Source organism: Muntiacus reevesi, chromosome 2 (genome assembly GCF_963930625.1).
Source record: "Muntiacus reevesi chromosome 2, mMunRee1.1, whole genome shotgun sequence".
Taxonomy (NCBI): domain Eukaryota; kingdom Metazoa; phylum Chordata; class Mammalia; order Artiodactyla; family Cervidae; genus Muntiacus; species Muntiacus reevesi.
Window position 1 is genome coordinate 263,863,818 of NC_089250.1, and position 25,549 is coordinate 263,889,366.

At 47.8% G+C, this 25,549-nt stretch overlaps 1 non-coding gene and 1 pseudogene across 1 annotated transcript; both read left to right on the top strand.

Moving 5' to 3' along the window:
- The first annotated feature begins 15,661 nt into the window (after positions 1-15,661).
- Positions 15,662-19,765, top strand: LOC136157509 (phospholipase A2 inhibitor and Ly6/PLAUR domain-containing protein-like; annotated as a pseudogene).
- A 4,984-nt stretch (positions 19,766-24,749) lies between these two features.
- On the top strand, positions 24,750-24,882 carry LOC136162263 (small nucleolar RNA SNORA1). The gene has a single exon (XR_010662071.1). It is a non-coding gene; the product is annotated as a small nucleolar RNA SNORA1 (small nucleolar RNA).
- The last annotated feature ends 667 nt before the right edge of the window (positions 24,883-25,549 follow it).

Sequence of the window (25,549 nt, forward strand, 5' to 3'; positions counted from 1 at the left end):
TGCACGAACAAGTTGAGATCTACGCATGCAGTGAAACTTCTCAGCAGGAAGGTGGAACAGACCGCTGACGTACACACGATATGTTAAACCCCATGTTCCTGGCTCCACCAGACTCTGCTGGACGGGCTTCTAACCTGATACCACAAGCTCTCCTTGATGGCACTATGACAAACTGCCTATCTGTCACCACTGCCTGCAATCACACAGGACTCTGTGGACACTCCCTGAGGGTAGGGGCCTGGTTTGGTTTGTTCACTACCGGTTCCTGAGCTTGAGCCCAGCTCTGGTGCACACTAACTATAGCACCTTGTCGGCTCAGCTTTTGGAGCCTCAGTTTCCTCATCTGTAAATCTGTAAATCACCCTATGTAGGATTTATGCACATAAATACCACGGCCACAGGGCACAGCCCATAGTGGGCACCCTGTCACTGCCAGTCAGGAGGTCGCTGCTCAATGACTGTATTGAAAAAAGAGAAGAGCTGGACTCCCCTGATGGCGTGGTGGATTAGAATCTACCTGTCAGGGCAGCGGACAGGGGTTCAATCCCTGGTCTGGGAAGATTCCACATGCTACAGGGTAACTCAGCCCATGAGCCAAAATTATTGAGCTTGTTCTCTAGAGCCCTTGAGCTGCAATGACTGCGTGCACATGCAATACCTACTGAAGACCATGTCCCATGCTCTGCAACAAGAGAAGCCCATGCACTGTAACTAGAGAGGAGCCCCCAGTCCCTACAACTAGAGAAATCCAATGTAAAAGCAATGAAGCCCCAGCACAGCCTAAAATAAGTAAAGAGATGACTGTAGGAAGGCTTCTCCCAAAGCTTCTGCATTGTCTGACATAAAGGCACAGAAGGCCACATGGGGGTGGAAGGAAGTTATGGGGGCTGAAGCACTCTGGGGCTCTTTTCTTAAATTTGTTTATTTGGCTGCCTTGGTTCTCAGTTGCAACACTCAGGATCTTTGTTGCAGGATCTTTCATTTGGGTGACTGGGCTGAGTTGATCCCGGGCATGGGGGATCTTAGTTCCCTGACCAGGGATCAAATCTGTGTCCCCTGCATTGCAGGAAGGATTCTTAACCACTGGACCACCTGGAAAGTTTCTGGGGCTGTTTTATTTGGCTCATAGGATGACAAGTGACTATGACCCCCAAAGGTTCCTAGTCCGCCACCCCACACAGCCAGGAACATTGATCTGCAATGTCACCGCCAGCCGGGGGTGGCCTGGAGACACTGCCGGCACACCGCTACAGACAGGAGCGTCCCTACAGCGGAGGGAGGAGCCTGGGCTTGTGCAGAGGCCAGCCTGAGTTCAAATCTAGCCCTGGCACTGCCAAGCTGTGCAGCCCTGGGTGACATAAAACCTCTCTGAGCTGCAGTTTCCTCATGAGTGAAGGGCGTCTCCCCACTTCTGAAAGGAGTTGACGGGACACAGAATGCTAACCATCGCAATGCACAGCCACTGTGGCGGCACTGAAGTGTAAACGGTGTGGCAGACCTATAATACCAGTGAAAGTGAAGTCACTCAGTCGTGTCTGAGTCTTTGCAACCCCATGGACTGTAACCTACCAGCCTTCTCTGTCCATGGGATTTTCCAGGCAAGAGTACTGCAGTGCGTTGCCATGTAGGACCAATCAACACCTCTGGGAGCCAGGAACTATTTTCATCTCCATTTCACAGGCAAGCCATTGAGACAGAAAGCTGCTTTATAACTTCCCAGAGGTCATGAGGCTGGGCTAAAGCCAGTGTCAGCTGGGCTGTGTTCCTTCTAGATGTTCTGGGGGAGAATCATTTCCTCATCTTGTCTCCAGCTTCTAGAGTCCCTGCACTCCTCCACATTGGCCCCTTCCTCCGTCTCCAGAGCCAGCAGTGGCATTGCTCCAGCCTCTGTTTCCATCCCCACAGCTCCTCTGACTGGTTCTCCAGTCGACCTCCTCCCCGATAAGGACCCCTGTGATGACACTGCCTCCCCCCAAATCATCCAGGCCCATCTCCCCACCTTGAGATCCTTACAGGGACTTCCCTGGTGGTCCAGTAGCTAAGACTCCGCCATCCCAATGGAGACAGTCTGAGTTTGATCCCTGGTTGGGAAACTAGATCTCACAGTCTGCAGCTAAGAGTCTGCACGCAACAACAAAAGATCCTGCATGCCACAACTAAGACTCAGTGTGGCCAAGTAAATAAATAAAAATAAATAAGTATTTTTGAAAAATCCTCAAAAGTCCCTTTCTCCATGTAAAGGACACATGTACAGTTTCTGGGGATGTGGACAACTTTTGTGTGTGTGTGTATATGCGGTGGTGGCTCAGTTGTGTCCAACTGTTTGCAACCCCATAGACTGTAGTCCACCAGCCTCCTCTGTCCATGGGATTTCTGAGACAAGACTACTGCCATTTCCTCCTCCAGGGGATCTTCCTGACCCAGAGACCGAATCTACCGTTTCCTGTACTGGTAAGTGGATTCCTTACCGTTGAGCCACCAGGGAAGCCTGTGACACCTTTGCTGCTGCTGCTAAGTCACTTCAGTCGTGTCCAATTCTGTGCAACCCCATAGACGGCAGCCCACCAGGCTCCCCCATCCCTGGGATTCTCCAGGCAAGAACACTGGAGTGGGTTGCCATTTCCTTCATTCCTCTCCAATGCATGAAAGTTAAAAATGAAAGTGAAATCGCTCAGTCGTGTCCGACTCTTAGCGACCCCATGGACTGCAGCCTACCAGGCTCCTCCATCCATGGGATTCTCCAGGCAAGAGTACTGGAGTGGGGTGCCATTGCCTTCTCTGTGTGACACCTTTAGGGGTTCATTATTCTGTCTACCGTGCTCAGTAAGTTCTTCCTCAGCCAGGCATTACTCAATCCTCACGACCACATTGGGAGGAAGGCTTAGTAACTCTCCTGGCTTTACAGATGTGGAAACTAAGGCCAAGACAGGAAAATCAATGGCTTGCATGTCACACACAGTTCATGACTGGCAGAGAAGTTCTGAAGAACTGTCTGAGTACAAGCCAACACTGCTTTCTAATTCCACAAGTTCAATTCTTTGGTAAAATCTCAACATCTTGAAACTTTCCCGGTGGTACAGTTCTTAGGACCCTGAGCTTCCACTGCAGGGGCCCAGGTTGAATTCCTGGATAGGGAACTAAGACCCCACTGCTACGTGGCATGGACTAAAAAAAACGAGACTCAACACCTCTGCCTCTCCCACATTATAAAGCACGGAGCCCTTCATCCGGTAGGACGTATACATTTATATTTTAATGACTGTTTCTTATTTCTCATATGGGCTCCCTTGTCTTCCTTTTTGATAAATAGAAAATTTCTGATTAAAAATATTGAAATAGCCCAAATATCCATATGAATGGATACATATTGTTTGATATTTTCTATAATGGAACAGTGAAAGTGTTAGTTGCTCAGGCCTGTCCAACTCTTTGTGACCCCACGGACTGTAGTCCGCCAGGCTCCTCTGTCCATGGAATTCTCCCAACAACAATGCTGGGGTGGGCTGCCATTCCATTCTCCAGGGGATCTTCCAGACCTAGGGACGGAACTCAGGTCTCCCCCACTGCAGGCAGATCCTTTCCCATCTGAGCCAATGGAACAGTATTTAGCTGTAAAAAGGAATGAAAGACTGATTCAAGTTTCAGTGTGGAGGAACCCTGATGCTAAGTGAAAGCAGCCAGACACAAAAGGCAGCATATTGTATGATCTTATTTATATGAAATGTCCAGGACAGACAAATTCGTAGAGACAAAAAAGTACATCAGTGGTACACATACACACTAGTATATAAAGTAGACAATCAAAAGGAACTGCTGTATAGCACAGGGAACTTGTTAGGGTCCACAAGGGGCTCAGAGCGTATTAGTTAAAAATGTCCACCTGACCATGAGACCGCTCTGCCTACAGGATCATGAGACTCCGGTTGCACAGTAAAGATAAACTAAGACACCTCCCCCCTTCGGGGCACGATTTCCCAACAATAGGGTGTGAGAAGTGCTGGCTATAAAGGGAGACACTGATTTCTCTCAAAGCCAGTCACTTTCTCTCTTCCTATAATAAATCTTTCTCTTCCTGAATACCCAGCTCACTCTCTTTTTTCTCTGTACTCGCCTTACAAACTATACTCAATATTTTGTAATAACCTATTTGGGAAGAGAATCTGAAAAAGAATACATATAAACACAAAGGTATAACTAAATGAATCACTGCTGTACACTTGAACACAACATTGTTGAATCAACTCTACTGCAACATAAAATAAAAATTAAAGGGACTTCCCTGGTGGTCCAGCAGTTAAAACTCTGAGCTTCCACTGGGGTGGGCACAGGTTCGATCCCTGGTCAGGCAACTAAGATCCTACATGCCTTGCAGCGCAGTCAAAAAATTAAAATAATACAAAAAGGTTCCACATCCGTGACAGTCAATGACATGAATCATTTGGAAGAATAAGGTAGACCCTGATGCCATAACAATAGACCTCTAAGATAAGGTTACTTGGAAAAAAGCAAGGGAGAGGACCATGGATATACAACATACTTTTAACAGTGGGGTAGGGGTGAATATATATGCTTCCATGTGGACACAGTGACTTGAACCACCTGAGAAGCTGCTCACAGTGATTGCCGCTGTGAAGACCTGGGGAGCAGGAAAGGGAGGGAGGGGAAGGGCAGGAGGGGATTGAAGCAGGTGGCTGACGAGGAGGACATCCTTTCCAGTGTACACCCTCCCTTTTGTGCCTTTCTGAGTTAAGCACCACATGCACATAACACCCATTTGAAAAGTAAAGCTAATAAAACTGCAGTACTTATGTCCGACAATGGAATCCTAGGCAGAAATGAGAATGAACCTCTAGAGCCACACCCAACAAGGAAGATGAAACTAACAGAATGAAACTAAGACACAAAGCTGGCAAAGAACAGACCAGTCAGGGGAGAAAGTACTATATGCCCACTAGATACTGTGTGACTCTAGGCAAAGTTAATCAGAGCTGTTAAAAATCAGAGTCATGGTTCCCCTTGTGACAGGAAGGAGCTCAAGGAGACGCAGGTGGGGGAGGCGGGTTCTGTTCCTTGGTCTGGTGCAGAGGACGGGGGCTGCGCTTGTGTCGGGTCCCTGGACTGTGTCCCCGCTGTACACACGTGTCCTGTCAGAAGCAGGCAGCGAATTTAAAACACCACGATGGGAAGAAGGGTGAAGAGAAAACACTGAAATGCAGAAATGGAACATGTTCACTTGCTACGGAACAATTCCTCTAAGAATGTCCCTCCAGCAGGAGACTGGAGCCAAGCCTCTGGCGCAGGGGTGGTTAGCCAAGAGGCTGGAACTGGGAGCCTAGGAGCAGGTGATGGGCTGGTGAAAGACTCTTCTGGTCACTGCAAACCAAACACCTGTGTGGGGCTGTCATGAGCTGAAACCCAGATGGTAACACACAGGTGCTGCGAGATACTATTTGAGGGAAAAAATACAGAGTAGAAGGAAAACCTACAGATCAGTCTATGTGTCCTGAATTTACTGCTTATCTCTTGCTTGAAAAGAACCAAGACCAGATTCAATGAGTTTGAAGTCACCCTGTGTACTGCTGCTGCTAAGTTGCTTCAGTCCTCTGGCTTCCTCACTCCCCACATTCTGTCTCCTCTTGCTCCCACTGCAGCTACGGTGCACAATTAAATGGGATGTTCCTGATCATAAAAGAGCCCAGCAGGATCATCCAGCAATACACACATGAATCCCCACCCTTTTTTTTTTTTTTAGTTCTATCACTTCATTGCTACCAACCCATCTCCCTCCATCCTTGTGCACACATGCTCAGTCCTGTAACCCCATGGACTGCAGCCCGCCAGGCTCCTCTGTCCATAGGCTTTTCCAGGCAAGAATACTGGAGTGGGTTGCCATTTCCTTCTCCAGAATCCCCACCCTTTACACAAACACCTGTGTAGTGACAGCGCACTACTGCAAACATGATGTCACCGGATTTTCACAATAACCCTGGGCTCAGATCACATTATTCCCAATGGACAGATGATAAAACAGGTTCTGCGAGATGAATCCATTCGCCTGAGGTCACAGAGTGAGTAAGAGGGAGAGATGGGGACTTGAACCAGGTATGAGAGATTAACTTGTCAGCCACCTGGATCTCTCTGTTTAAAATACTGGCTCTTGGACATGGAAGCAACCTAGATGCCCATCAGCAGACAAATGGATAAGGAAGCTGTGGTACATATACACCATGGAATATTACTCAGCCGTTAAAAAGAATTCATTTGAATCAGTTCTAATGAGATGGATGAAACTGGAGCCCATTATACAGAGTGAAGTAAGCCAGAAAGATAAAGAACATTACAGCATACTAACACATATATATGGAATTTAGAAAGATGGTAACGATAACCCTATATGCAAAACAGAAAAAGAGACACAGAAGTACAGAACAGACTTTTGAACTCTGTGGGAGAAGGTGAGGGTGGGATGTTTCGAAAGAACAGCATATATATTATCTATGGTGGAACAGATCACCAGCCCAGGTGGGATGCATGAGACAAGTGCTCGGGCCTGGTGCACTGGGAAGACCCAGAGGAATTGGGTGGAGAGGGAGGTGGGAGGGGGGATCGGGATGGGGAATACGTGTAACTCTATGGCTGATTCATATCAATGTATGACAAAACCCACTGAAATGTTGTGAAGTAATTAGCCTCCAACTAATTAAAAAAATAAAATAAAAAGAAAAATTAAAAAAAGAGAAAAATAAAATAAAATAAAATACTGGCTCTCAGCAAATTGTATAGCCTCTCTGGGTCTAGTTTCTTCATCATATAAGGGGATAATAAATAGAACTGAGGTCACGGGATTTTTATGAGAATTCAATGAATTAACCCATATGAGGTGTTTAGAATGGTGACTGGCAGGTTTTTTGTTGGCTGCAGCTTCCCACCTGGGCACTGAACCTGGGCCCTTGGAGAGTAGGGTCCTAACCACTGGACACCAGGGCACTCCCAGAGAGTTGTAATGCTGAATAAGTTATCTCTCATTATTCTTACTGTACCATGTTAGGGAACGATGAGATATTTAAACACATAAGGTCATTCAGTAAATCTTGCGGGTTTGTGTATTATTGCTGGTAGGAGAGTTCTCAGCTTCTAATTCTCAAAATGGTCTATAAACCAAAACGTTTTCAGAACCACTGGGTAAGACAGACAATAATATATTTAGCCCAATTCCGTAAGCCTCGCACTCAGCATCCCTCCCCAAACACCCAAACATTCAGAAGGGAGGAACATGGCCAAAATTGAGAAAGCCAGGACTTCTTTGGTAGTCCAGTGGTTCAGAATCCATGTTGCCAATAGGGGGCTTGGGGTGGGGCGGGGGGCGGTGGGCACGGGAGGGAAGAGGGGCCCAGGATCACTCCCTGGACAAGGAACAAAGGTCCCAACATGTCATGTGGTGTGACAAAAAATTTTTAAATGACTTAAAAAAAAAGACACAAAAAACAGAGACTTCCCAGGTGGTCCAATGGTTAAGACTCCGTGCTCCCAATGAAAGGGGCCCCAGGATCCAATCCCTGGCTAGAGAACTAGGTCCCACCTGACACAATTTAAGACCCAACACAGCCAAATATAAATAAATATAAAAAGGAAAGAAAGTCAACATATGAACACAACAAAGCAAGAAAAAGGTGGCTAGAGCACCCACACCGGGTTCAGGTCTTAGCACCGCCATGTGGGAGAGCCGAAAACAGCTCCAACATCATCTGACTCCCTGGAGGGCCAGATCACGCAGGGGAACACCCAGGCGGCACCTGGGAACACACTAGCTCACTTCTCCCACAGGTTTCTTATGCCTGATGGGAACAGCCTGTTGGGAATTCTGTCCCCATCCTGGGTCAAACTCTCCTTTTCCCTTGGCTCCCTCCAACCTCACCAAGCATGTACCAAAGCACTGAGCAGTCCACAATGGTCACTAAGACTGACTACTGCACTTTGGCTCTTCAGAGGCCTCAGTTTCCCCATCTTTAAAATGAGGTTGATTGGCTTAGATGATATGAGACGCCTTCCAGTCCTAAGCCTTCAGACTTCAGAAAGCAGGATGCGTGCCAATGATTTACTCTGTTCCAACCGAGGATACTAAGGCCCTGAAAGGAGCAGCAACCTACACAGGCCACACACCGATCCATCCCTGGCCTAGCCTTGCATCACCTTTCTTCTCTGCCAAGGGCACAGGGACCACACTGCTCACTGAGTAGGCTGAGGCCCAAAGGGAAAACTGCCTCCGCTCACTTCCAGTTAATTCCAGAGCAGGGTCTGGACCCTGGACCTTCAGACTTCTATTAAGGAATGGGGGCAGGGAGACTGCTCTGGGCAGGTCCAGTGATTAAGACTCGGAGCTTCCACTGCTTGGGGTACGGGTGCCGTACCTGGTCAGAGAACTTACACCCTGCATGCCACATAGCAGACAGGCCAAAAAAAAGAGATGGGGTGGTGGTGCGCAGAATCACAAAGGGCACCATAGAGATGGTCTTCTCGCCCGCCCTGGCTGCCTGCCATTTACAGTAAGTGTCTGCCTTCAGGTTTTCTACACAGTAGGTCTGGAGAAAAGAGTGGGAAAGGGAATGTTAGGGTTCAGAGATGAGAGCTAGGTCCCCAGCTCTCAGATTAATCTGAGAGTGCTCTCAAGCCCTCTGATATTCCCCAGGTTTAAGTTTCCCCATTAATCCCCACACACTCCAGGGTTAGAGGAAGAATGGATACTTGTATGTGTATACAATAGCTAGGTTCCTTCGCTATTCATCAGAAACTATCACAGCATTGTTAATTGGCTGCACCCGAATACAAAATGTTTTTAGTGTTAAAATAATAATTGGAGAAAGAAATGGCAACCCATTCTAGTATTCTTGCCTGGAAAAATCCCATGAATGGAGGAACCTGCTGGGCCCCAATCCATGGGGTCACAGAGAGTTGGACATGACTGAGTGACTAACACGCACCATTATTATTGTACTTTTGAAAAGTGTAAAGGGGATGAATAAAAAGTGGGTTTACAGAGCATAAACAATACATTGGGAACACCTGAAAGCTCTTTCCATATGTGGAATTTCTCTACCTTACGAACAAATTCTTTAAAGGTGCACTGTTCAATATGGTAACCTCTAAGCACTTGTTGGCTACTGGGCACTTGATTTCGTCACCAATTAACTGGAACTGAATTTTTAATTTTCTTTCATTTTAATTAAGCTAAAAAATTTAATTTTTTCTCATTAAAAAAATAATAATAAATCCACCCACACTCTGCCTGGAGTCCCCTACAACATTTTCCTCTGGAAATTCACCTCTGATCCTTCCCAGGAAGCGCTCCCTCCCTCCTTTTCTCTCTGGAAAATCTACTATTCCACAGCTCTCCAGAATACTCTTATGGCCTCCCAGAAATTCTCCCATGACCCTCCTTAGAATTCCACAAAGTCCCCTTCGTGAAAGGAAAACCAAAATGAAGTCCGCATTGCTAAAAGTATTCTCTAAGATCAACTGGCCAGGGTGGGGGGTGGGGGGCACTGAGGAATTCTGACATTGCAAGTAAGATCGTTTGAGATCTGATCAGATCAGATCACAACGGGATCGGATTGTTTGACCACTTACTGTATTCACACAGGCATCCAGAATATGTGCCAGAAACTCAAGATACTGATCACACCCTTACACTACAGAAACTCATGACAGCTTCTTTAAAGCCAAATATTCCTTTACATGTATCACAGCCAATTAGAATACTCTCCACACGACTTTAACAACCTGCTGACCTATGTCCTCACAAGCCCCTAACTGGCTCTGCCAACACTCAAGAGTTTACCGGAATCTGTGTCTCCCAAACTGCAATTCTTAAGAACCACAATCAAGCTCTTTCTTCTCGGCACACCGGATACGGATTATTTTACTTTTGAGGCTCCAAAAGTTCTCGTAGAGCCCCCTCACGAGTTCCTTTATTCTTCCAACCCCCACGCCAGTCACTCAAGGAGTCCTGGCTACTGCAGGACCCCACATAGCTGAGGCAGATCTCCGGTATGGCAACGTCGTGTGGGCTTCCCTGACCAAGAAGACGCAGGAAAGCGTCAGTTTAGGGGACTCAGCTGGGGTGCCCCACGCGGACTTCAATGCGCAAGCGCACGAAGCTTGGGCCTTTCAAACCGCGGCGATCCGGCGGTTACGTCACCACTGCGCAGGCCTAGTGCGTCTGTCCGCAGAGCGACCAGAGGCGCCGAGTCCCCTAGCAACGAGCTTTTCCCGCTTCGCTCTGGCCAAATAGCTCTCTAGCCCCTCCTCCCGGTCACTTTCACACCAGGCTCTCCTAGCAACCGGCTTGGCCTGCAGGATTGGTCCCCAGCAGAAATTCACCATCCCCAGTGCCCCAGCTGCAGCCTGGAAAGCAAAAGGCCAGCAAACTTGAGTGGATTTTTTCAGAAAGCCGGGAGCCTACCGCAACAGGATCCCCTCCACCTATGGCTGGCTACGCTCATAATGCCCACCACACAGGCAGACACAAACACACACACAGACACAAACACACACACAAACATATATGAAAAAAATCTCTGACCTCTGAAGATCATGCCTGACGTAGACCGAGTGTGTAAAGGACCTCAATAAAACACAAATGTATGTGCCCGAACCAGACAGACACCCACCCTTGACTGCTTTTCAACCATGTCTCACTTTTCCAATGAGACTTCTGGGTATCTGTCTCCTACCATGCCCATCCCGGTCTGATGACAAGCACCCCTCTGCTCAGTCTCCGAAAGACCCAGGTGCATCCTGGAGTGGAGGCGAAGGTGTAGACAGAGGAAACACAGGAAAGGGAGTATGAGCCAAGCATGCCCCCGCAGAACAAGCCTGGACTTGCTGGGCACTCCTATAGGGGTAGGGCCTCAACTACACTGGGCATCTCCTTGGGAAGGCAGAGAAGGGAGACGGTATCTGAGTCCTAAAAGCTGCTCTACCTACAGGGAAAAAAATGACTTGATTCTGATCTTGGGCTTTAGATCAGAAAAAAAGGGGACACAGTGGGTGAGACCTGACAGAGAGAGGGTTGGAAGCCCAGACTCCTGGGGTCCCCATGAAGGAGGGGGCTGGGCACAAGATGCCCATGTTCCTTTTGAATTCTGGTTCTGCCTCCTCCACTCAGAACTGTAGAGACCAACCCCTAGGTCTTCAAACACAATTTCTTAGCCTAGAGGTAAGGTGGGTCCAGACCCGCCCCTTCTCAGCTTCCTATAAGAAGAGCTGGAGACCTGGAACTGCAGGGTCACTCATCATTCCATCATGAAGCCTTCCATGAAACCTGAGACCTTCCTGCTGGCCTCCACCCTGCTCTGCACCCTCCTGGGTCTGGCTAAGTGAATAGGGCTCTGGACTCCTGGGACCCTGGATATGAGGACTATTATAGAGCACCGTGCCAGATCCTCGAGGAAGAAGGGAAAGAGGAGGTGTCTCAGGAATTTAGATTCTTGGAGAAGGGCAGGGGGTAAAGGAGGAGACAAACTTTGAGTCCTCAAGGGAGGAAGAGTTCAAAAATGTGTGGTTTTGAATCTTTGAGACAGGAGGGGTTTGGATGGGCTCTACTCCTCTCCTCTTCAGCAGTGTCTCAAAATAAGACACCTTTATTCTAGAATATCAGATGAGAGTATGATTAGAAAAAAGAAAAGTGAGGCAAAGGGGAGAAATTTCCTTGCTTCCAGAATTCTAAGCAGTTCAGCTTCCCAGTGTCCTCCTCCCTTAGATGCATTTCAGACAATTCCATTTTCCGCAGGACACAGTTGCCTTGTGTCTGTGTCCCCAGTTTCTCCTCTCTCAGGACTAAGGAGCCAGGCCCTTGTCCTCTTAGTCATTGATCAGTTTTTATCTGGGATGCAGATCTCAGCCTCAGGTACCCCTGCCTGAATTTCCACTGTCTACAAGACTTAAGTGTGGTACCCATGAGGAAGTGGGTTCTGCTTCTGAGAACCAGCTGGACCTAAAGGTTCACAAAATTCCATTTAGGACTTCCCCAGTGGTCCAATGGTTGAGAATCTGCCTGCCAACGCAGGTGACATGGGTTCTATCCCTGGTCCAGGAAGATTCCCCACGCCCTGGGGCAACTGAGATGTTTTACCACAACTGCTGAGCTCATGCTCTAGAGCCCGTGCCCTGCAGGAGAAGCCACCACCAATGAGAAGTCACCAATGAGAAACCACCACCAATGAGAAGCCACCACCAATGAGAAGCCACCAATGAGAAACCACCACCAATGAGAAGCCACCACCAATGAGAAGCCACCAATGAGAAACCGCCACCAATGAGAAGCTGCCACCAATGAGAAGCCACCAATGAGAAACCACCACCAATGAGAAACCACCACCAATGAGAAGCCACCACCAATGAGAAGCCACCAATGAGAAGCCACCACCAATGAGAAGCCACCAATGAGAAACCACCACCAATGAGAAGCCACCACCAATGAGAAGCCACCACCAATGAGAAGCCACCAATGAGAAACCACCACCAATGAGAAGCCACCACCAATGAGAAGCCACCAATGAGAAGCCAAGCTCAGCAACCAGACACTAGACTATAACCGCTACAATTAGAGAAAAACCCACAGGAAGCAAGAAGACCCAGCAAATCAAAAATAGAAAAAAAATTAAAAGATGAGAAAAAAATTTTAAGTCCATGGTAATCTTCAGAAGGACCCCTCACTGTCCCCAAGCTTGCTCAGGGGGTCTTGCGTCCAAAGTTCCCAGCCTTCTAATTAGGTAAATTTGCTCCCTGGTCGGAACTGCTTCCACCCCCAACCAGAAAGCAGCTTTGCTCACAGCACCATGGCATCCCTGCCAAGCTTCAGACAGATCCCTGTTCAGCAGCCAATGTCCTGCCCATGAATAGCCAGGGAGACACCTGTCCCTCTTCCTTCGTTGCCCCCCTAACCCCATTCCCCTCTGGACTAGGACGCTGTGACCCACAGACTATACCCAGCTTTCGCTCTCGGGTGCTCACTAAGCTGTGAGGTGTGTGTCAGCGACGGTCCCAACTGCAATGGAAAACTGCAGACTTGTGCCCCAGACAAGGACTCCTGCATTGTTGTCGTGACTGAGAGCAACAGAAGTAAGAGGGCAGGGGATGGCATCAGATGCTGGGGAAATAGGGGGTGCTTCAGGGTGGCAGATACTGCCATGTACTGCAAGGAACCTTTGAGTGATGATATGTCAGGAAAGAGGGAAAGGCAATCTCGAGGTGGGTGGTAGACAGAGAATCCAATGGAATGAGAGAAACCACTATTGCCAAGGATTTCTGAAGATGAGACTCCAAAGAGAGGATAGGGAGGGGCAGATACAGACTTTCTTACAAAAGAAGGAATTAGGAAAGGACATAGGGGGAAGAGAGAAATCCAGAGAGGGGGGAAATCTATATCTATATCTATATCTATATCTAATCTAAATCTATATCTATATCTAAAAGATGGAGGGGTGGGTGTAGAGAAGAGGCTAGGGTGAGGTGCAAGGAATGTGATCAAGTTGACTCTCTGTGGGCATGAGGGATCTCCCTGGGATGCAGGCTGCAAAAGACCTTTCCTGACAGGAGAAAAAGGGAGATACTGGGGCTGGTTGAGTTGGGTGTATGCTCAGTTATGTCTGACTCTTTGCGACCCCATGGAGTATAGCCTGCCAGGCTCCTCTGTCCATGGTATTTTCCAGGCAAGAATACTGGAGTGGCTTACAATTTCCTTCTCCTGGGCATCTTCCCACCCTGGGATGGACCCATGTCTTTTGCATCTCCTGCATTGACAGGGGGGGTTCTTTACCACTGCACCACCTGGGAAGCCCCAATATTGGCATACAGATAGAGTATATAAGGATAGATGATCCCTGACTCAGTCCATGAGGTCCCAAAGAGTCAGATACAACTGAGCACACTTGCACCCACACGTGTCGGGTGAAGAGTGGAAACTCTAGGGCTGGAAGAGACTACCCTGTGATGGGGAGGGGGAAGTCCAGCGAGAACAGAAGAGACCACTTGAGGCAAAACCTGAGAGTAGCCAATACTCTAGTATTTTTGCCTGGAGAATCCCATGGACAGAGGAACCTGGTGGGCTACAGTCCATGGGGTCACAAAGAATCAAACCGAACTGAGTGACTGAGCAAACGCACTGTTAAGACAGTGGTGGCTCCAGAGACAATGTGTCTGGTCAAATATTTACATTCGTAATAACTGCCACTTACTGAGTGGCCATCTGACCAAGCAGGTCTCCGCCACAAAGGAATCTGACCTTTTGACTACTTACTGTATTCACACAGGCATCCAGACTATGTGCCAGAAACTCAAGATGCCTATCAGACTCTTACCCTCCAGTAATTCATGACAGCTTCTTTAAAGTCAAATATTTATTTGTATCAAATATGACATGTATCACAGTCAATTATAATTCTCTCCACACAATTTTAACAACCTGCTGACCGCAGTACTCATAAGCCCCTAACTCCCTCTGCCAACACTGTTAAGTTTTACGGGAATCAGTGTCTCCCAAATTCCAATTCCTAAGGACCCCAATAAACTCTTTTTTTCTTGGCAGCCCAGATACGGATTATTTTTCAACACCTTTAATATTCCAAAAGTTCTCACAGAGCCCCCTCACGATATCCTTCACTTCTTCCAACTTCCTCCACGCCAGTCTCTCACCAAGTCCTGGTTCCTGCCAGGAGGAGGAGCAGAGGCCGATCTCCGGCATGTCAACGTCGTGTGGGCTTAGCCTGACCAAGACGCAGGAAGGTCTGAGTTTAGGGTGCTCACAGCGGGTGCGCCCAGGGAGGTCTTCACTGCACAAGCGCATGCACGAGGCTCGGTCTTTCGAACCGCTGCGCATAAGGGGCCACGTCACCACTGCGCATGCCTAGTGCGTCTCAGCGGAGAGCAGCGAGAGGCGCTGGGTTCCCTGGCAACGAGATTTTCCCACCTCCCCCTCACCAAACAGCTCTCTATGCCTTCCTCCTGATAACTTTCACACCAGGATATCCTGGCAACCCATGCGGCCTTCAAGATTGGTCCCCGGAAGAAATTCGCCAGTCTCAGCGCCCCAACTGAAGCCTTGAAAGCAAGAGGACAGCAAACTTGAGTGGATTTTTGCAAGGAGCCAGGAGCCTACCGCAACAAGATCCGCTCCACCTATGGCTGGCTACCCACCCACAGCCACCTCCCCTACCCCGCCACACACAAAAAATTACACCCCCAAAAATACACACACACGAAAAAATATATATACACACGTTAAAAAATACACAGACACAAAATCTCTGATCTCTCAAGATCATGTGCCTGAGGTAAAAGATCTCAATAAAACACAAAGTATATTTCCAAACCAGACACACACCCAATCTTGAGTGCTTCCAACCGTGCCTCAGCTTTCCAACGAGGCTTCTGGGCATCTGGTACCATGCCCATCCTGGCCCAATGACAAGCACCCCTCTGTTCAGTCTCCGAGAGACCCAGAAGTGCATCTTGGGGTGGGGTCGGAGCTGGAGACAGACCAAACACAGAAAACGGGGTATTGAGCCAAGCATGCCCAGGCAGAACAAGCCTGGACTTGCTGGGCGCTTCCCGGTAGGGCCTCAACCGTACTGGGCACCTCCTTGGAAAGAGAGACAAGGGAGAGGGAATCTGAATCCTAGCACTGTTCTATCCTGCAGGAAACAAAATGACCTGATTCTGATCTTGGGCTTCAGGTAAGAAAAAAAAAGGGGGGGGGGGGCAGGGGGGATGAAGGTGGTGAGACCAGATAGAGGGTTGGAAGCCCAGATTCCTGGGGTCCCCATGGAGAAGGGGGCTGAGCACAAGATGCCCATGTTCCTTTTGGATTCTTGTTCCACCTCCCCCACGCAGAGCTACAGAGACCTACCTTCAGATCTTACATCATCTTCTTAGCCTAGGGGCAAGGTAGATCCAGATCCGTCCCTTCTCACCTTCCTATAAGATGAACTCCGGACCTGGAACTGCATCTTCACTCATCCAACTATCATGACGCCTTCCACAAAACCTGAGACTTTCCTGCTAGCCTCCATGCTGCTCTGCACCCTCCTGGGTCTGGATAAGTGACTAGGAGTCTGGACTCCTGGAATCCTGAAATAAAGACTATAGGAGAGCATTTAGCCAGGTCCTTGAAGGTGAGGGGGAAAGAGGAGGTGTCCTGGGAATTCAGATTCATGGTAAAGGCAGAGGGTAAAAGAGAGAAAGCCTGGGTCCCCAAGGGAGGAAGAGTTCAAAAACATGTGGGTTTAAATCTCTGAGAAAGGAGGGGTTTGGATGGCCTCTGCTCCATTCCCCTCCAACAGTGTCTCAAAATAAAACACCTGAATTCTAGGAATTCAGATGAGAGTATGATTAGAAAAAAGTAAAGTGAGGTGAGGGGGAGAGATTTCCTTTCTCCCAGGACTCTAAGGAGTTCAGGTCCCTGGTGTCTTCTTTCCTTAGATGCAATTCAGGCAACTCCGCTTTCCCCAGGACCCAGTTCCCCTGTGTCTGGGCCCCAGCTGCCTCCTTTCTCAGGACCAAGGAGCCAGGCCCTTGTCCTCCTAGTCCTTGATCTTCCTTCTTGAGCTGGGTTGCGGATCCCAGCCTTAGGTACCCCTGCCTGAGCGACTATACTGTCTACCAGCGTTAAGTGTGGTACCCACAAGGAAGAGGGTCCCGCCTCTGAGAATCAGCTGGACCTGAAGGTTCACAGAAGTCCATGAAGGACCTCCCCTGTGGTCCAGTGGTTGAAAATCTGCCTGCCAACGCAGGTGACATGGGTTCGATCCCTGGTCCAGGAAGATTCCACATGCCTTGGGACAACTAAGCCCTTGCGCCACAACTACTGAGCTCGTGCTCTAGAGCCTGTGCTCTGCAACAGGAAGAGCCACCACAAGTGAGAAGCCCGGGCACCGCAGCGAGAGAGTAGCCCCCACTCACTGCAACTGGAGAACACCCACAGGAAGCAAGGACAACCCAGCGCAGCCTAAAACAGAAAAAAGAAAATTAAAGGATAAATTTTTTAAAAAATGCATGGAAACCTTCGGCAGGACTCCTTACTATCCTCCAGCTTTCTCAGAGGGCCCTAGTGTCCAAATTCCCCAACCCTGTAATTAGGTAAACTTGCTCCTTGATGGAGTTGCTGTCCACCCCTGGAAGCAGCCTTGCTGGCGGCACCATAGCGTATCTGATGGAGCTTCAGATGGTTCCCTGTTCAGTGGACAATGTCCCACTCATGAATAACCAGGGAGACACCTTTCCCTCTTCCTTCAGATCCCCCTTCCCCATCCCCTTCTGGACTCGGAAGTCATGGCCCGGAGACCACACCACTTGGACTAGAGCCTCTCTCTCTATGCCTCAGGGTACCCACTGAGCTGTGAGATGTGTATCAGGAATGGAGCCATATGCACTGGAGTAATGAAGACTTGCGCCCAGGACGAGGACTCCTGCATCTCCGTCATGACTGAGACTAACAACAGAAAGAGGGTAGGGAATAGCGTCAGATCCTGGGGAGGTGGGGCATGCCTTCAGGGTAGCAGATACTACCACGCGCTGGGAGGAACCTTTGAGTGAAGAGGGGGCGGGAAAGAGGGAAAGGAGGAAAGAGAATCCAGTGGAATGACAGAAACCACTGTTGCCAAAGATTTCTGAAAATGAGACTCCAAAGACATGATGGGGGAGGGGCAGATATAGAGAATTTCTTAAGCGAGAAGGGATTAAGAAAGGACTCGGGAAGAGTAAAATCCATGGCCGGGGGGGTGGGGTGGGGGTGGGGATCTAACATGCAAAAGGTGTAGGGGTGGGTGTAGAGAAGACTGGGCTGAGTTGCAAAGAATGTGATTAGGTTGACTCTGTGATCAGGTGTAGCCTGTCCATGGGATTTTCCAGGTAAGAATACTGAAGTGGCTTGCCATTTCCTCCTCCAGGGGATCTTTCCAACCCAGGGATCGAACCAGTATTTTGTGTCTCCTACATTAGCAGTGGGGGTTTTTACCACTGCACCACCTGAGAAGTCCCAGTATTAGAACAGAGAGAGAGAGAAGGAGAGATAAGGACAGATAATCCAAGGACTCAGTCCATGAGTTTGCAAAGAGACAGACAGGACTGAGCACCCACCCACCCAAGCACTTGGGGTACAGAGCAGAAACCCTAGGCCTGGAGGAGACACCCTATCCGTGGTGGGGAAGGGGAAGGCCAGGGAGACTGGAAGAGACCACTTCAGGCAAGACCTGAGAGTAGCCAAGAAGGGCAGCAAGAGATCATAGGTAGGAAGTCTGGGGAGTGACCCTGGGAAATCTTAGACAAAGAAGGAGACGGGTGTTACAGGGTGGTGGCTGAGGGCTGCATCCTAGGATTTGGTGGACGGAATTCCAGGGGTCAGGGGAGGGCTGAAGGTTGGAAGAGACCATTTCACACAGGTCTGGGGGTGGTCATAGGTGGCCTAGAAAAGACCTCTCCAGGTGTGACCTTTAGAGAATGGCAGTGAGGTGGCCATGGAGCTGAAGGGACTACTCAGGAGAGACCAACACAGCCAGGGGTGGAGGAAGGAAGGGTTGAGTGCAATACTCAACCCTCCAGGCCTTGCCCCAGGCAGTTAAGGGTGTATGACTTTGGGGAGATGGAAGAGGCCTCTCTAGACAGCAGTGGGCTGGGGAAGCTGTAAGGTGATGGAAATACCCCGGGACCAAGACCAGGGCTCCTGAGTCCTCTGTCCACCCTCATGATGCAGAGGGCTCTGTGGATGTGCCAGCTACAAAGGGTGTGCGAAATCCAGTGAGTGTGACCTGGCATTCCTCTCCATCACCGTGGCTCCAGAGAACTACATGGGGTCCGACACGCACTGCTGCCAGAACGATGGCTGCAACCACAAACCCCTGCCGGGTAAGCCCCAGCTGAGCCCCACAGCTGGAGTCCCTCCCTGCCCACCCCTGCCCCCGCCAGAGCCAGCTGTAAGCAACTGTCACTGACCTGCACTTTAACCTGAGACAAGCGTCTTCCTTGCGCTGAGCCTTGGTTTCTTCTCCTGTAAACTGCAGTGTCCAGGGACTTCCCTGATGGTCCAGTGACTAAGACTCCATGCGCCCTATGCAGGGGTTTCATCCCTGGTCAGGGAACTAGATTCCACAGGGCGCAACTAAGATCCAGTCAAATAAATATTATTTTCTAAAAATGCAGTGTAGGTTAGCGACTGGTGTCCTGAGTGGTTGTGATGTTGGGAAAGGGAGTAATGTCCCCGTGCACTTTCCCCTCCACCCTCCTCCCCAGCGTTCAGGAGAAATCTGACAGAGAATGGCCTTCGGTGTCCTTCCTGCTTCAGCGTCTCCACAGAAACATGCACCCCGACTCAGTAAGCGCTCTGTGTTGGCGAGGAAACCCGCTGTGTCACCTTGACTGGCCTCATGCCCCCTGGTGAGGGGAACCTGGATTTCAGAAGGAGGGCACAGGGTTCCCAGAAGGTCCCAGAACTGGAGTCTCATTCTTCCAGATTCTAAGGGAGAGAGTGGCTCCAAAGGTCTGGGGGAAGGTGGCTGGGGCATGACCCCTGGATTGGGAGCGGGGAGGCATTGGAGATCCTGACTCTAGTCTGAAATCCCCTCCCACAGGCATCAGATTTGCTGCCCAGGGCTGTGGCACAGAGGCCGCCTGCCACAGTAAACCTGGGACCCTGGTGCCCTCAGGCTCTCGTTTGTTGACCATCGAGAAAACCAGCTGTCGTCCAAGCCCCCAGGCTTCTGGCAAGGCTGAGTGAAGAACTGAGCCCCATGTGGTGTTTGGTCTCCATTCGTTCTCAGCTACGGCTTCCCATGTGTCTATAAATTAAACAAGTTAGCAGAACAATCCTGAGTCTTTGTGATGTGATGCATTTCGGGGAGATGGGATGCAAAAAGCAGGGGTCTGAACCCTTGGGAACCTCTCTTTGGAAGAAAGAAAAGGAAGATGCTAACTGTTGTTAAGGGATTACTTCCTGCCGGGTCACTATGTTAAGTGTTTTCCATGCAGTACCTCATTTCATAATCACAACTCTGAAGTTGAACGTATTGTCCCCATTTTACAGAGGAACAAACTGAGGCATGGATTGTGGTGTCACTTGCTTTTGGTCAAACACCTGGGAGGGTCAAACTCTGGATTCCATGCACAGTTCTCCTTATTAATCTCTTTTCGGTTACCAACATCAGTTTCTATGTTTGTAAACTGTGGATACTAACAGCTATATCCTCAAAGAGCTGTTTTAAGAGTCAAATGAAAGAAAATGAAAAAAGGACTTAGTTCAGGGCCTAGCACCTTTAAGGGGGCTACGCTGGTGGCTCAGATGGGAAAGAATCTGCCTGCCAATTCAGAAGACATGGGTTCAATCCCTGGGTCGGGAAGATCCCCTGGAGGAGGGCATGGCATCCCACTTCAGTATTCTTGCCTTGAGAATTCCAGGGACAGAGGAGCCTGGTGGGCTATAGTTCATGAGATCGCAGAGTCGGACACAACTGAGTGACTGAGCACACACACTACCAACTTTAAGACTTTGCTGGTTCTGGAGACAGTGTGTCTGGGCAAATAGTTACTATGCTAACAGCGGCCACTTACTGGGTAGCCATTAGTTAGAAGACACTAGACTTTGGCAGCTATCAGGATAGACTGGATTATGCTACAGTAATAAATAAGTCCCCAATCTCAGTAGCTTAAAACAACAAAATTGTATTAGTCAGTTGATACCGTAGTAATGTGTAACAAACCACGCCCAAATCGAGACATGACAAGAAGCATTCTTCTTCCTAAGGGTCGGTAGCCATTCCTAAGGGCAGCTCTGTTTCTGGCTGTGCGCTGGTGGGTTTGGCTGCAGTCTGGGAGGGAGACTCTAGTTCTCCTCCCTGGAGTTCCAGTCTTCTGAGATCTGTGGCTCCCTGGCGAATGTCTGTCTCATGGCAGATGACATGGGGCACACAAATCAAGTGCACCAAAGGTCCCTGCAGTGGTTGGGGTGCTAACCTTCCATGGAGTAAAGTAAGTCATATGGTTAAAGCCAGCCTCAGTGGAGCAGGGAACTAGAGTCCATCTCAATGGCCCTAGCAAACCCCAGGGGGAGGGGCACAAGAAGAGCAGTCTGGCCCCCTATGGCCCCGCCTGCACCCCTGCCAGACAGGTTTCATTACCAACATGACCTCTGAGGGTCATGAAAGGAAAATAACAGATTTAATCTTCACCACTACTCGTTGTGATAGGCACTATTATTCTCATCCCCGTTTTCAGAAGAATCTGAGGTTCAAGAAGGAATACCACATTGACGATCATGCAGCTAAAAAGTGGCAGATCTTCAGATCTTAATCATTGAGTCAGGTTGAGAGGGGGACACGCCTGTATCAGTATGGATACTTTGCTACATAACAAGCCCCTCCAAACCTCAGTTGCTTAGAATAATTGCCTATATAAACATCCTTATATATAATTATTTGGTTGCATTGGGTGTTAGTTGTGGCAGACAATATCTTTAATAAGTCATGCAGGATCGCTTTGGTGGTGCATGGACACTCCAGTTGCAGCTCCCAGGCTCAGATGATGGGCAGCATCTGGGATCTTCGTTACCCCCCAGGGATTGAACTTCAATCCTCTGCATTGCAAAGCAGATTCTTAACCACTAGACCACCAGGGAAGCCTCTAGAATAACTGTCTTGTATTTACCTCATTCCATGGGTTGGCAATTTGGTCTAGGGCCAGCTGGAGGATGGTTCAGCTGCCGGTCAGCTAGGCAGCTACCTTTCAGAGGGCTGACACTAGCTGGGGTGTCCTGGATGACTCGGCCACATGTATCTAATCACCCTGCAGGTTAGCCTGGACTTCCGCATGTGGTCACAGTGGCAGGGGTCCCCAGGGCAGCGAGAGATCACCCCAGTCCATGAACACTGTCAAGCTTCTGCTTGCATCCCATTTCCTGTTAGTCCAGTAGTCAAGCAGATCCAAAGACCAGGTCTAAAGTCAGGATGAGAAGGGTCTACCAAGGCCATGGCTGCAGGAATGCTGAACAGACTGGGGGCATTAATGGACCATGCTAGTTCTAGAGCTAAGAAGTTTACTATCACAGCCCCCAAGGTTAAACAATTACTAGTGCACCAGACCTCCTTCAGGATGGCAAAACTCTTAAAGTCACTGGACTGCAGCCCAGGGAATTCTATCCTGCACACCCCCCCACCATCCCTCCTCTCCAGGAACCCAGGAGGCCTCACCCTTGGACCCCTCCTCCATCAGACACAGAAGTCTAGGCTTCCAGTTGATAGTCAGAATCCCAAGCATCTTCCCCCTCCTTTTAAACAGCAAACACACACACAATGGAATTTCTACTTTTTTATTCACTCTTCCAAAAAGCACCACAGGTCAACCCACCCCTGAGTCTCCTGGCTTCATGGTTCCTCACCTCAATGGACACAAGTCTATCATTGTGCAGACAAGTAGGAAATTCATCTAAGTTGGTGAGGCTTGTACCGCTTCTGCTTCTGGTGATAACAACATTAGGATTTATCAGACGTTTTCTACAATTTCTGCCTTCAAGGGCCTGCCAGCCTGCATGTGCCATGTAGACTCACCCTGAGGGCAGCCAGTGATCCCTCCACAAGGGAATCCTCAGTCTTTTCTGTTTGGATGCTCCCAGAGACAGATGCCTCACTAGCAACTTGCTGCCTCCAGAGCCTAAAATTGAATCTATTTAAAAGTCATGATTTAAAAGGCAACCACTCCAAAAGAGAGTCGTGACACCCAGCACACTCCACAAAGGACAGTTAACACAAGAAAACAAAACTGGGTCTTGCTTTCTTAGAGTTGATCTCAGGCAGGAGTCCCCTTGGTGGGAGGAGAGAGGGAATTTGGAACAGAGAAGCATAGTGTAGAGATGTCCGACAGGGCCAAGTTAGAGATGGTGTCAGAGAGGAGGGCACCCTGAGCAAAGGCACGGGGATGAGACTAATGTTTGCGCTCCCTGTGTTCCAAGCTTCCAGGAAGGACTGCAAGTCTATTACCGTGGACCAGAGAGAACAAACGTGCCTACATGGAATGCTCACGATAATCCTGCGGGTAGATGCCATTTGCTGACTCACTTGCAAAAGGCCACCCCTATGGTCAAAGGGCTGTCTGGTCCTAGGGCAACGCAGACAGGATTTCCTGTGATACTAGCACTGGGTTATCCAATACTGTCAATATTCAGCACCTGTGGCTGCTGCAACTGGGAAACTGAAGTTTACCTGTGAATTACTTCTAATTGATTTAAAAATTGCTCTTCATCATCCTGACTAGTAAACTATTCAACATCATTGGGACGACCTGGGTACAGGAATCCACTTCTCCAAATGTGAGTTTCATGAAATCTAAACAGAGGCCAAATATTTCAATGAAAATTTATCATCTGAATTGAGATATGCTAGGAGAAATACACACCAGATTTCAAAGACTTAGCACAAAAAAGAATGTGGGATATCTCATTAGTACTTTCCTATATTGATTACATGTTAAAATGACAGTATTTTGGATATATTGATGTGAGACATATTAGAATTGGTGTCACCTATTTCCTTTTCCTTTTTAAAGTGACTACTAGATGATGGGAATGACCCATGTGGCCTATGGGCTCCCCAGAAGGTTCAGTGGTAAAGAATTCACCTGCCAATGGCAGGAGAGCCAGGTTTGATCACTGGGTTGGGAAGATCCCCTGGAGATGGAGACTGCAACCCACTCCAGTATTCTTGCCTGGAGAATTCCATGGTCAGAGAAGCCTGGCAGGCTACAGTCCATGGGGTTGCAAAGAGTCGGACACAACTGAGAGACTATCACATCCATACATATTTATATGAAATGTCTGGGATAGACAAATTCATAAAGACAGAAAGTACATCAGTGGTACATATACACACTAGTATAAAGTAGACAATCAAAAGGACCTACTGTATAGCACAGAGAACTACAGTTAATATTTTATAATAACCTATAAAGGAAGAGAACCTGAAAATACACACACACACACACACACACATAACTGAATCACTATGCTGTACACCTGAAACTAATAAGACATTGTAAATCAACTTTACTTCAATATTTTAAAAAATCGGAAAAGGTGAGTTTAAATAAAATAATAATACAGTTTTATCTCAAGGATTTAAAAATTAAAAAGGTTAATATCATGTTGATTTACAGATGACATGATCCTCTACATAGAAAACCCTAAAGACTCCACCAGAAAATTACTAGAGCTAATCAATGAATATAGTAAAGTTGCAGGATATAAAATTAACACACAGAAATTCCTTGCATTCCTATACACTAACAATGAGAAAACAGAAAGAGAAATGAAGGAAACAATTCCACTCACCATTGCAACAGAAAGAATAAAATACTTAGGAATAAATCTACCTAAAGAAACAAAAGACCTATATATAGAAAACTATAAAACAATGATGAAAGAAATCAAAGATGACACAAATAGATGGAGAAATATACCGTGTTCATGGATCAGAAGAATCAATATAGTGAAAATGAGTATACTATCCAAAGCAACCTATAGATTCAACACAATCCCTATCAAGCTACCAATGGTAATTTTCAGAGAACTAGAACAAATAATTTCACAATTTGTAAGGAAATACAAAAAACCTTGAATAGCCAAAGCAATCTTGAGAAAGAAGAATGGAACTGGAGGAATCAACCTGCCTGAATTTGGACTATACTACAAAGCTATAGTCATCAAGACAGTATGGTAAAGCCTCATTCTACTGAAAATGGGCACTTGTTCATGGTGTCCATAAACTGTTAATGTGGCTACATTGAGAACACAGGTTTTGCTTCCATCCCTGTAGTTTTATTGCAGTGGTGACAATGAGACCTGTAACATTTTTTGCTAGGCTTGTGAGTAAAAACTGGATATAATATGGCTTTTCAATATTAGGAAAGATGAAGGAATAAACACCAATGTACAAAAAAAAAAAAAAGACAGTATGGTACTGGCACAAAGACAGAAATATAGATCACTGGAACAAAATAGAAAACCCAGAGATAAATCCACACACCTATGGACACCTTATCTTTGATAAAGGAGGCAAGAATATACAGTGGAAGAAAGACAATCTCTTTAACAAGTGGTGCCGGGAAAGCTGGTCAACCACTTATAAAAGAATGAAACTAGAACACTTTCTAACACCATACACAAAAATAAACTCAAAATGGATTAAAGATCTAAACGTAAGACCAGAAACTATAAAGCTCCTAGAGGAAAACATAGACAAAACACTCTCTGACATAAATCACAGCAGGATCTTCTATGACCCACCTCCCAGAGTAATAAATAAAAGCAAAAATAAACAAATGGGACCTAATTAAACTTAAAAGCTTTTGCATAATGAAGGAAACTATAAGCAAGGTGAAAAGACAGCCTTCAGAATGGGAGAAAATAATAGCAAACAAAGCAAGTGACAAAAAATTAATCTCAAAAATATAGAAGCAGCTCCTGCAGCTCAATTCCAGAAAAATAAACCCCATCAAAAAATGAGCCAAAGACCTAAAC